The sequence below is a fragment of the Callithrix jacchus genome, chromosome 9 (genome assembly GCF_049354715.1).
Source record: "Callithrix jacchus isolate 240 chromosome 9, calJac240_pri, whole genome shotgun sequence".
Lineage (NCBI taxonomy): Eukaryota > Metazoa > Chordata > Mammalia > Primates > Cebidae > Callithrix > Callithrix jacchus.
Window position 1 is genome coordinate 98,882,758 of NC_133510.1, and position 9,620 is coordinate 98,892,377.

Below are 9,620 nucleotides of genomic sequence, written 5' to 3' on the forward strand. Positions count from 1 at the left end.
CCCTCAGCCTTCCAAGTGGCAGGGTGTACAAGAGCACACCACCATGCCCAGCTAATTTTTTTTTTTTTTTAAGAGATGAGGTTTTGTCATGTTGCCCAGGTTGGTCTCGAACCCCTGGGCTCAAGCAATCCACCTGCCTTGGCCTCCCAAAGTGCTGGGATTACAGGCATGAGTCACAGTGCCGGGCCACTTTCATTATAACAACAGGAAACACACATATGAAAAACGCTGGAAAGAAATACATCAAAATGTTAGAGATGACTGTTTCTCTGGCCTCTAAACTTTCAGCAATACCATAGGATTGTTATAACTACATTTTTATTTTACAAAATATAACAACTTAAGGCAGGATATGATAAAGTGGTGCCCGGCAGTACCTCATGAGTGGCATATAAAGTAGGCTATTAGCACAGGTGAAACTCCATGGGCTCAGGAAGTTAAAGAACCACGTGGAGGATAGACCCTAATGATTGGGTAGGTGTGGATGAATATTGTGGTGAGTGTGGGCCATCCATGCTAGTGGTAGTAGCCTAAGTGCTCTGGTGTGGATAAACAGAGTGCCTCTAAGAGAATGAGAAGAGTCTATTATTAGAAGAGGATTCATACAGATCCGTGGAATGGGGAAGAAAAAGTAGAGGAGGGACAAACAGATAAAGGCTTTGGCAGGCCGAGCTGCTTTGTGTTGGGAGGTTCTCCAAGTCATAATCTAGAAGTGACATATAATAGACTAGAAAAAGAGGCCGGGCGCAGTGGCTCATGTCTGTAATCCCAGCACTTTAGGAGGCCAAGGCGGACGGATCATGAGGTCAGGAGTTCGAGACCAGCCTGACCAACATGGTGAAACCCTGTCTCTATTAAAAATATACACACAAAAAAAATAGCCAGGTGTGGTGGCATGCACTTCTAATCCCAGCAACTCAGGAGGCTGAAGTAGGACAATCACTTGAACCCAGAGGAAGCAGTTACAGTGAGCTGAGATCGTGCCATTGCACTCAGCCTGAGGGAGACTCCATCTCAAAAGAGAAAAAAAGAAGACTTGAAAGGTGAGCTAAGGGCTACTTTATGAGAATACCTGGGTCTACACCAAAATGAGGTTAGGTATAATGGACAAAGTTGGGGGGAATTGAAGAAGAACCAAAAAGAAATTAATAGAACTATGTAACTGACCATGGGATTGGCAGAAGACTGGGAAGAAATTAAAAATGACTTCGGGGGCCGGTGCAGTGGCTCATGCCTGTAATCCCAGCACTTAGGGTGGCTGAGGCAGGCGGATCACTTGACGTTAGGAGTTTGAAACCAGCTTGGCCAACATGGCAAAACCCCGTCTTTACTAAAAATACAATAATTAGGCAGGCGTGGTGGTGCATGCCTCTAATTCCAGCTACTCAGGCTGCCTAAGGCAGGAGAATCACTTGAACCCCATGGGGAGTGGGGTTGGAGGGGATGCGGGGGAGACAAAAAAAGTGACTTGGGTTGAGGGCTCTGAATCTCGTTAGATAAAAAATAATAATAATCTGTTTTGCAGAAATAGGAAAATCAGGAAATGTATTTGGGTTGGGAGGTGACTGATTCCATTTGGAACAGGTTGACTTAGAGAGGATGGCAGACCAGTCACGTCCAGCAGATGGTTAAACTGGCTTTGAAGTTTAGAGGAGCAGTCAGACGATCAAATTCGTAATGTTACCTAATTCATAAATATCCCGATAAAACGTTGGCATGGGAAAAGACCTTGGAAGTTATTAGTCAAACCTTTTCTGAGAAAACTAAAGTCCATTTAAAACTTTTAGGTCTCAGCCTAGTCAAGGTTATTCAGCTAGTTAGGTTTGGTGACTAAGTTAAGTCGGCAGATTTAGCCTTTTCTTTGCCTAGTACTCTTTAGCAAGCAACTGAGAGTACAAAGATTCTACTTAATTTTTCTAGCTCTGTAGCTTAAAATTAAAGAAAGTACTATTGCCCAAGTATTAGAAAATCAAGCTTAAAAAAAGCTCACAATCCTCTGAAGCAGCAATTTGATTTAAAAAACCCTTTGTCCATAGGTGGGATTTCAAGATATATAATAAAGTAGAATATGTTCAAGCTCTTAATTAAGCTAGATATGCTTCTGGGTTGGTTTTGCCTATAGGTCCTAATTACTCCAGACACTTTCTGTTCCTAAACCTGTGCTGCAATTTCAAATACAAGTGCCTTTCTGAGGCTGGGCGCGGTGGCTCACGCCTGTAATCCTAGCCCTTTGGGAGGCCGAGGCGGATGGATCCCGAGGTCAAGAGATCGAGACCATCCTGGTCAACATGGTGAAACCCCGTCTCTACTAAAAATACAAAAAATGAGCTGGGCATGGTGGCGCGTGCCTGTAATCCCAGCTTCTCGGGAGGCTGAGGCAGGAGAATTGCCTGAACCCAGGAGGCGGAGGTTGCAGTGAGCCGAGATCGCGCCATTGCACTCCAGCCTGGGTAACAAGAGCGAAACTCCGTCTCAAAAAAAAAAAAAAAGAAAAAAAGTGCCTTTCTGAATATTTTTATTACAAACTGTACAAGATTACAGTGCAATCTAGAGGGTAAATCTATGACACAATTTGCTTCAATCCTAAATTCAGTATAATTGACCTCATCTCAGAAAAAACATTCAGTTATCAGAAACATTAGAAAACCTTCATTAAGCAGTATTAAAACTGTACCACCTCAGAGCTCAAATTAATGGTTTCAGGGTGTTAATACATTTTGAAAACCTGTGAATGAATTTTAAGCAAATTGGTTTGGGAGGCTGAGGCAAGGTGGATCATCTGACTTCAGGAATTCGAGATCTGTCTGGCCAACATGGCAAAACCCCATCTCAACTAAAAATACAAAGAATTAGCCAAGTATGGTAGGGGCACCTGTAATCCCAGCTACTGTGGAGGCTGAGGCAGGAGAATAGCCTCAAGCTGGGAGGTGGAGACTGGAGTAAGCCAAGATGGCGCCATTGCACTCCAGCCCAGACAACAAGAGTGAAACTCCATCTCGAAAAAGAAAAAAAAAATTTAAGCAAATTGGAAGGCCATAGCCACTCAGGTTACAATAAAAATAAGTCCATTTACATTTCTGCACACTTCAAAATAACACCTCAAACATTCTACCTTAGACCTTCTCTACTTAAAAATGCTACTTACTCACAGAAATATTCCTCACTAAATTTGAGGAATTAAAACTTTAAAGCCAAATTAGTTCAAAAATATTCATTGCTCTGAAGCCCAAGCACTTTTTCATGCATGTAGTAAGTCTCTCTAACATAACTATTGAAGATTCCTGCATCATAAAGAAAAAGTACATCATTTCCCCACGATCTGTCCTCCTTCAGAAATGTTTGAATGAATATGTTTTACTGAAAACAGAGAAGAAGGAATCTTTTTTTTTTTTTTAAAAAAGAGGAATTCCTGTTAGAATGCATGATATTTCTATTATGAACAGAACTCTGTCTTTGGTAATGTAATCTTTTAGAGTTATAGTAACACTTTGAAAATAATATTAAACTTTACATTGAAAAGAATCCTGAAGTGGCAGGGGAGTTCCCAGTCTACTAATGACCCTATAGGAAGGGTGAAGGAGGTACAGATTACTATCTCTTACTCTGAAATTTAAAAAATCACAACCTGCAGACTTGAGGTAATAAGTAGCTAAAGTCAGTAGCTCCAAATTCTTTTCTCAGTCTCACTGGTATGGTCTTAGGTATGGCACTTTTAAATACACAAAGAGAATCAAATATACTTACTGTTTCTCAGTGTGTAGTGTTTTTCCGATATATAAAAGGACGTTTAAGTGCCCCATTTGTGAACTCCAGATATCCAGCAATTAGTAAATAAATATCTTGAAAATGTGTATCATTCAAAGAAATACATCAATAGAGTCCAACAGAGAAATGAAAAGTTCCCTGTGCAAATCTAGGTGAGCCTGTCCTAATGTGCTACTTTTCTTTTTCTTTTTTGAGATGGAGTCTTGCTCTGTCACCCAGGCTAGAGTGCGGTGGTGCAATCTTGGCTCACTGCAGCTGCTGCCTCCCGAGTTCAAGTGATCCTCCTGCCTCAGCCTCCCAAGTAGCTGGGATTACAGGCATGTGCCACCATATCTGGTTAATTTTTAAAAATATTTTTAGTAGAGATGGGGTTTCACCATGTTGGCCAGGCTAGTCTTGAACTCCTGACCTCAGGTGATCCGCCTGTCTCAGCCTCCCAAAGAGCTGGGATTACAGGCATATGCTATCATGCCTGGTCTTAATGTGCTTACTTTTGATAGAATTTTTTTTCTCATTATAACCAATAACAAATAGCCATTTATTGGGGATTTAATGTATAGCAGGTCCTGTGCTAAACATTCTACGTACAAGATCACCTTCAGACCTCTTGGTCGCCCTAGGGAGAGACTGTCAATTGTCATCCTTGCTTTACAAATTAGACTTGAGACTCACCCAACTAGTAAATAATAGAGCTGAGATTGTAACCCAACCACTAGACTCCAAAGCCCACGAGTGAAACCACTGTGTTCTTCATGGGTCTTTGGGAAATATAGAAAAGCAGTTAGTAGGAGTAAATATCTTCCAAAGAAACTGAGGCAGGAAAATAGGTTCTGGAGGCAGGGAACATAAGGCTGATTCACACTGCAGCTATAACAGGAAGTATCCTCTCCATAGGGCATGTTTGTAACCACTTCATCCTCTTCATTTACATAGGTTGTACCTGAAGTAACAAATGGAATCCTCTAGGTACTTAAACTCCCCAAAATTCTGTAATGGGCCTTTGAGCCTCTATACTTAGGCCCCTTCCCACACTGTGGACTGTACTCTCATTTTCAATAAAACCCTTCATTCCTTCCTTGTTGTTGTTTGTGCGTTTTGTCCAATTCTTTATTCGAAACGCCAAGAACCTGGACACCGTCCACCGTTAACAAAACCAGCTTTCATTTTGGTATGTCTCCTTCTAATCTTATATCTAGCCATACAATTTTTGTTCCGTATTCTCTTCGCTTTTTTTTTTTAGACAGAGTTTCGCTCTTGTTGCCCAGGTTGGAGTGCAGTGGCTCAATCTCGGCTCACTGCAACTTCCGCCTCCCGGGTTCAAGCGATTCTTCTGCCTCAGGCTCCCTAGTAGCTGAGATTGCAGGCATCCGCCACCACACCCGGCTAAATTTTTGTATTTTTAAATAGAGAAGGGGTTTCACCATGTTGGCCAGTTTGGTCTCAAGCTCCTGACCTCAGGTGATCCACCCGCCTCAGCCTCCAAAAGTGCTGGGATTACAGGCATGAGCCACTGCACTCAGCCTTTCTTCAGTTAATATTATTAGAAATTTTACACAAACATAGGCCGGGCGCGGTGGCTCATGCCTATAATCCCAGCACTTTGGGAGGCCGAGGCAGGTGGATCACGAGGTCAAGAGATCGAGACCATCCTGGTCAACAAGGTGAAACCCCGTCTCTACTAAAAATACAAAAATTAGCTGGGCATGGTTATGCGCGCCTGTAGTCCCAGCTACTCGGGAGGCTGAGGCAGGAGAATTGCTTGAACCGAGAAGGCAGAGGTTGCAGTGAGCTGAGATTGTGCCATTGCACTCCAGTCTGGGTAACAACAGCGAAACTCCATCTCAAAAAAAAAAAAAGAAATTTTACACAAACATCAGTTTTCGTGCCTGACGCATACTGTTCCAGTGAGTGGATCTACCTCATTATACTTAATGCCACATTTACTGGACACTTGTGTCATTTTCAGATTTTTGCTATTATTCATACTTTTATAATTGTTTCTGTCAAATAAACATTCTGTTAATCTGAGATTTTTTTAAAAAATGATTCCCTATAATCATTAAAATGAAAATGCCAGGTCAAAGAGAAGTTACATTGAGACCACATTGTCAAATTTCTCTCCAAAAAGGCTGCATCCATCTGTACAACTATCACTAATGTATGGTGCCTATTTCACCCCACCCATACCAGCATTGAAAATTATACTTTAAAAGTAGAAGTTTCCCAATTCGGTTTGTGAGAAGTGATATTTATATTAGTATTTATTTTATTGGATTATACGTAAAATTGAACTTTTTTCTATGCTCGCTAATCAGTTTTATTTCACCCTTTTTACCAGTTTTCTAAGGTGGCATTTCCAACTTTCTAAGGAAATTAGACCTTTCTCCATTTCTAGTATATGCATTTAATGCTATAAATTTCCCTCTAAGCACTGCTTTTGCTGTGTCCTATGAATTTTGGTAAGCTGTACTTTTATTTATATTTAATTCAAAATATTTAAAATTTTCTCTTGAGATTTCTCCTTTGGCTCATAGCTTATTTAGAAACATGTTGTTTAATTTGCAGATATTTGGGGATTCTCCAGCTAACTTTTCTGAGATAATATTTTGTATAATTTCTATTCTTTTAAATTTGTTAAGGTATGTTTAATGGCCCAGCATATGGCCTATCTCTGTGTATACATCATGTGAATTTGAAAAGAATGTGTAATTCAGCTGTTGTTGAAGTACTTGATATATGTCCACTAGGTCAAATTAACTGATCTGTTCAGGTCATCTATAGCTTTACTATTTTCACCTTTTTCAAATGATAGTCATTTATTTTTTTTTTTTTTTGAGACGGAGTTTCACTCTTGTTACCCAGGTTGGAGTGCAATGGCGCGATCTCGGCTCACCACAACTTCCGCCTCCTGGGTTCAGGCAATTCTCCTGCCTCAGCCTCCTGAGTAGCTGGGATTACAGGCACGCGCCACCATGCCCAGCTAATTTTTTGTATTTTTAGTAGAGACGGGGTTTCACCATGTTGACCAGGATGGTCTCGATCTCTTGACCTCGTGATCCACCTGCCTCGGCCTCCCAAAGTGCTGGAATTACAGGCTTGAGCCACTGCGCCCAGCCAATAGTCATTGTTTGCAACTAGTAAACAACAGAAGAGGAAAGTAAACAGAAAACTAATTACACTTTTAGTGTATATTGTAGGAAACAGACTGCCATGCATGCTTTCTATGAAGCTTTTGGTTTGTATCTATCACCTCTTTCCACAATGAAGAGGATGTAAGAGAGGAAACGCAGGGTAAGAGGGTGAGTCAGAAACACAGAATAAATTGTTGAAAGGAAACACCAAACACCTGACTAGTCTGAGATTTTTTCCATATTTTATATTATGCTTTCATGCCTATTGAGAAGATAAATGCTTGTTGAATATTTTAATCTTTACAGGCATTCTTTGGAACTCTTCGTTTTTAACACAAAAGTGATAGATAACTCTTTAAAAAGGTATCTATATAATCGTATGTTTTAAACTGGCTCTCTTTTTCACTGAAAAATACCAAAAACTCATGGCTATAGAGTTGGAAGGGTAACTGTAGTACAGAAAGTTTGGCCGATTACATAGTGTTATAGTTTTAAGAGCTGCTTCCAAAGCAATCAGACTATTCGGAAAAACTTTTTCATAACAAATGTGTTCTTCCTTTAAAATGTAAACAATGAGCCAATCTTAGAAGCAAACATTGACCGCAGAGTCATATCAAGTCCGTTGTTATAAGAACTTTTGTTTTAACAATGCAAAAACGTGAAGGATAGGTTTACTTTTTAACTCCAACCCTGTTCAAAGATCACTTATTGGCCTCTGAAGGAACAGGTGGCATGCCTGTTATAGTTTAACAGGTAGCCTCTGGGTGAGGTATAGTAGTTCAGATGCCTTTGGATGCTTTGGATGCTCTCATGTGTGGCAGTATGCACTTGCTAAAACATTCTTCTCTCTGGATGTGGAAGCCAGGAGTCTATATCCATATTAGGCTCTGGGCAGGTATTCCAGACTTCTGAGTCATGGATGAAAAATGCCATCTTGCAACTGACGCAGCAATTCCTTTGCCAAGAAATCATCACTTGAAATATTCAAGTTCTTGGTAAATAACATTGATTTTCTATCTGTAACATGTATCTGAGTATTCATCCTTTTGATAATAAAATTTACAGGGAATATTTTTCTATTAAAGGCAGCATTCATTATACTAGGCTCTCCAAAGAATTCCAGATTCACTTCAAATACCAGCAACTCAATTCTAGTTCACTATTCAGATCTGTTGGTTGAGTTGAATTGGAATTGTATTACATTTATAGTTAATTTAAGGATTATTTACATCTTTAGGGAATTGAGTTTACATTTTTATAAATGTGGGATATTCTCCATGTATTTAGGTCCTCTTTAAGACATGTCAACAAAGTTGCATAATTTTCCTCTTAAAAATCTTTCCAATCATTTACTAGATTAATTCCTAGACATATTTTTGATTTTTTTTCTTTTGAGACACAGTTTCGCTCTTGTTACCCAAGCTGGAGTGCAATGGCGCGACCTCAGCTCACCGCAACCTCTGCCTCCTGGGTTCAGGCAGTTCTCCTGCCTCAGCCTCCTGAGTAGCTGGGATTACAGGCATGCACCACCATGCCCAGCTAATTTTTTGTATTTTTAGTAGAGACGGGGTTTCACCTTGTTGACCAGGATGGTTTCGATCCCTTTAACTCGTGATCCACCTGCCTCGGCCTCCCAAAATGCTGGGATTACAGGCGTGAGCCACTGCGCCCGGCCCTGATTATTTTATACATATTCAAAAGTAATATTTCTTAGTATTTGCTGTATGGGAATGTAATTGATTTTTGTATATTGATATTATATCCAGCAACCTTACTAAATTCCCAGTTCTAATACTTTGTAGTCTCTTATGCCTAACTACATGTTTCCATATAAACAACCATATTGTGTACATTTAGGGATCATTTATTTCTTCTTTCCAATCTTTATAATTTTTATTTGTTTTTCTTTTCTAATTACACTGGCTAGAATATTTAGTACATTTTGAATAGTCACAATATTGGAGGACTGGTGATATCCTTTATTATCTTTGTGAGGTAAGCAATATGCTTTAAAATTTTATTCTTTTTTTTTCTTTTATGATTCAGTCTCTGTAGAGACTGCCAAAAATTGCCAACGCCGACTATATTTCAAGTTGTCATGGCGGGGTATTGGGAAAAGTTTTCAATTAGCAATAATTATACCTTGGATAAACCTCATTGGCTACGATACTGCCACTGTGCAAAGCTAAAGTATGTGGTTTTTAGCTGGCAGTGATGTTTTGTACTGAGAGAATTCAAGCTATGTAATCTGCACTATTTCTAGAGTCATTTCCTTTCTTAAATATTTTCTCCTATGTTTACTGTCTATACTAATTGATTGCCCTTTATTTTACATTTGCTTTTCTCATTTCCAATGGTATGCTTTTGTGAAATTGAATATTGATTGTGGAATCTCCTACTGAGAACTTTTTTCTCTTTTCACTCAAGGTATTATACTTCTTAATATTCATGGCTTCTAGAAAGAATTAAATTTAAAAATAAAATTTACCTTCAAAGATAATGAAATGACCATGGGTCTACCAAACACTTCCATAAAATGTTCTTTATTTTTTCCTACAGTATTCTCAGTACTTCCAAATATGCAGGTTGCTTTGTTGAACAACGTTGGGAATGCCATTCACAGCACTGTGTTAGTAGCATGTCCTGGGATTCTGCAGTGCGCAATCTTCAACGCTGAATGTGGTAGTCCTACTTATGCTCTTCACTTTTCTGTCTAATTAGGAC

At 39.6% G+C, this 9,620-nt stretch overlaps 1 non-coding gene across 1 annotated transcript; it reads right to left on the minus strand.

Annotated features, from left to right (window-relative positions):
* Positions 1–8,942: 8,942 nt before the first annotated feature.
* On the minus strand, positions 8,943–9,083 carry LOC118144524 (U4 spliceosomal RNA). Its single transcript, XR_004729298.2, has one exon. It is a non-coding gene; the product is annotated as a U4 spliceosomal RNA (small nuclear RNA).
* Between the last annotated feature and the right edge of the window lie 537 nt (positions 9,084–9,620).